This window comes from Adelges cooleyi, unplaced genomic scaffold (genome assembly GCF_023614345.1).
Source record: "Adelges cooleyi isolate 19-005CV unplaced genomic scaffold, UGA_ACOO_1.1 ACOO_flye_CR_arks_rails_tigmint_CR_PRNA_32, whole genome shotgun sequence".
Lineage (NCBI taxonomy): Eukaryota > Metazoa > Arthropoda > Insecta > Hemiptera > Adelgidae > Adelges > Adelges cooleyi.
This window is the reverse complement of record NW_026095991.1, coordinates 221,576-225,597: the sequence shown is the minus strand read 5'-3', so window position 1 is coordinate 225,597 and position 4,022 is coordinate 221,576.

Here is a 4,022-nt window from a genome sequence, read left to right as displayed (position 1 = left end):
ATTAAAAAAAAATCTTAGCTGTACTCGTTCCATCTTTGAACTACGTTGAAAACATTATTGTGTAACAAATAGGTTGGCATGACTGATTTTCGCAACTTTCCAAACTGACTTTATATTATAAAATTGCTTTCGATATTCAAGTAAAAAAAGTAGTAGCTTTTTCAAGAAACTTATAAAGTTATATTATATTAATTTAATATCAGGTTGAATTGTAAACTTTTTAAGTTATTAACATAACACAAGGCAAGGGAAGGACTAATTTGTATCTATTAATAGAAAAATTAAAAAATATATAACGAAAAGTTTATTACATGTATTGTATTTATTAAATCATTAGCAGTTATACAGATTAATTAAATAATCAATTGATTATTGACAACCATTTATCACTATTAAAAGTTATGTATTTAATATATTGCAATTTAAAAATATATGTAATGTAATATTCTTGTGCATAGTGTATTACTTAATACTATTTTGAGAAATGTGTTGTAATATATGAAACAAATTTACATTTTTTAAAATGTATATTTAGCTTGCAACGAAAACAAATTACTATGCATTTTACAAATTATTGGACCATATTCAAAATTATTTATCTTTTAAAATAACAGAATAAATAAAACTATTGCAGAGGTTAGACAATTTTTGAGTTATGCTAGTACCAGATGGACCTTCGAACAGTTTATGTTGACTTACATATTCATGAAAATCAAGAACACCGTCGACTGAAAAAATGTAATGTTAATCAATTAAAATGTCCACTACAATGTTGTTATTAAGTATTTACTGTTTCTATATTCCGTGTTAACCATATTGTCCTCCTTCTGGATAATCAAAAACTTCTCATGTAAATTTACCATCTAGAAGTTTTAAAAAATATATATTATAACTTATAACACAATAAGCATAATCATTATTCGATGAGATTTAATTTATACGCAAAACTACTCAAAATACTTTAACATGAAAATATTTAAGAACTAAAATAATAAATAAAATATTGAAACAACAATTCGCTATGGGAACGAAAAACTCGACGCATATGTAGGTAAGACATTTTCTAAAAGTTTTTAATCAATCGATGATTACAGAGAATAAAATTTGAAAATTATTTTTTTTTCATCTTGGAAGAACATGTTTTAATAACATGTAAAAATATTAATGTTTCTAATTTTTCATGGACAACATTAAAACAGCATCTTTCCCCCTGATAGTTTGGTAAATCATACTGATAAAATAAAAGTAATATTGAAATTATAACTACTAACCTCATTCGAAGCGCCCAACATTTGTAGTATTTCGCGGTACTTCGTCTCTTTAATTTGTGAATTTTCTGAAAACCGTTTGTAGGTAATTAAAAAACGAATTTCAATAGTTAGATAAGTTTTCTATTACCGTTTAGACCGACAAGGTCGAGTAATTGTGAAACTTCTCCCTCGTCTGAGAACAGTTTGTTAAAACTACTCGTTATTGTATTCACAAACTCTTCACTCGGAATGTTACAAATTTTGTTAAACTCCTTTATACTTACTCTCTAAAAAAAATATAAGAAGCCTATGTTATGTTTATTTTTTAATGACTTTTTTCATAAGATTTTGATGCAAAAAATATTATACAGAATGATTCATTAAGGATAGTGCACATCAATTTTGTAATTGGTTTTCTCTCTGAGACAATATTATTTTACCATTTTTTGATACACACAAATTTGTATTCTTCTTCGTAATATATCGATTTTTGAAACTTAAATAGCGACTAATGGCTAATTAACTATTTTAATTAGAAATAATTTGCGGAGTATTTTGTCGGGTCGATAATAATTAGTTTTAGATAGCAAATTTTAAAGTTACAAAAGTTTTAATACTTAAAACTTCTTTATCCTCATCTTTCCTTCTCTTAAGTTACTACAAAAAAATAATACTTTGGATTTTGAACGATAAAAGTATAAAAGATAAAAGTACAAATAACTGAAAACGTCAAAACTAGGTGAATTTGAGAATGCTATGTGTGGTTAAATCAATCGTTAAAAAGTTTGAGTTAATTACTCTCAACTCAAAATGTTAGTTAAAAATTTACGTTTTCATTAATATTTCTTAAGTTGGTAGATCTTCTGGAAACTGAGAAACTTGGGTATTTTATAGTATTACACAGTAATACAATACAAATTTTTTTAATAAGGAAAAAAAAATATAAAATTAAAAATATGGATCATCGTATATTGTAACAAAAATAAAAGTGAACTAACCTGTGACAAAACAGTTATTACCGGTTTCAGCCTTATCAATTGGGGCCATCCTATTTCAAAGTTTTCTGAAAATGATTATTTTTATTATTTTTTAAATTATAATTTTTTTAGAATGTTGTTTTATTTTTAATATTACTTTTTAAATTCATTAAATATATATATGATTTTGCTTGTTGAATGGTGAGGAATACTTTGAAGTCATTGTATAATAATTTCTGTAATTGCTTTGGTGTGATTGAACCATCTCTATCGGTGTCATAGTTGTTAAATATATTTTGCCAATCCACGACTGTCAAGTCATCCAGATTAGGATTTATATTCTAGAATATAATGTACAGTTGTAATTTTTTTCACTAGAAACTTATCATATTTTTTTCATATAACTTTTAAGTCCTTATTTTAGAAAATAGTATGACGTGTTAGTTTTAGGAAATTCGAAAACCGGGATTCTGCCGGCTTTAAGTATACTTTCTGAATTTTAGATACATACCTCCACAGGAGTGCCTCTCGTAGAAGCTCCATCCGCCGAATCGGATTTTACTCCTTCACTAGCAGCTAATATACTTTCCTGTATAAAACCCACAACACACAAAAGTAGTATAATGTTTTTCGAGAACATTGTAATTTAAAATATATACGTGCAGTGTATGAGACGTGTGTATGGGAACGGTTAGGCAATGAAAATATGCTACTGCTATTCACGAACAGTCTTTTAGAAACACGAAGAACAAATAGATATTTTATCGACGCGTATATTTTAAATTGAAAAGCTATCCGACACCGAAATTGTTTTTGTGTTTTCTGCTGCGGTTGACATTATTATTTTTTTATTTTTACAAACGGTTCGAATACGAAAATATTTTACTATTAAACGATTTACTGTTGGGTAGTTTTTGTAATATTTTTTTCAAATTTCCACGATTACATTTTAGTGAGTAGTTGTAGTAGAGGTAGCAAGTCAGCAAATAAGAGAGGTCTAGTGTTTACAAATAAAAAGACAAAACATATTGATTAAATCATTGTACCTAAAGATACTAAAGATGTGCTTGAAAATTAGATTTTAGTATTATCTAAGGTGGATGCGGTCAGGGTTCTAGTAACCATCTCGCGATAGCAGCGTTGGATGTTTATGACTTGTTAATGAGCTCGCATGATGATGATGATGATAACCATATCGCACATAACAAAATAATGAAAATATTTTCATTACCTGTTGACTGTTGATTCACTCACACGTAGCAACCTTTTTTTTCCGCTTCTTACATCGCACACCAGGGAGGCAATTGTTTTCACACTACTTCCTCACCGGCGTCAACAGAAATGTTGATCGTTTACAGAAATTATTACAAAATAGGTAAAATAAAAACGCTAATTAGAAGCAAACGGTGCACGGACATTTTTCTATTTCCTAACCCCTATCTCTTACCCTCTATCCCCTACCCCCTATCACCAAGCTAATTCCCACTCTCAACCCCATCCACATCCCTCATTTCTAATCTCTTATCAGATACGCTTTTGTAACTAACAATTTTTTCAGTTATGTGCCAGAGCTAAGACAAGAAAACGTCAAAAATAAGAAATTCTATCATCATTCTATTATTATTTATTCTATTAAAGTTATATTACAGTTAGTTACAGTTATAAGTATAATATATAATGAGCCAAGTTTTTTAAATACTGTCACATATATATTTTTAAACTTTATCAATAATTAATACAAGTCCGGATGTGCTTTTCCGACGACAATATTGAACCTGTTATGCCATCCCTCGCT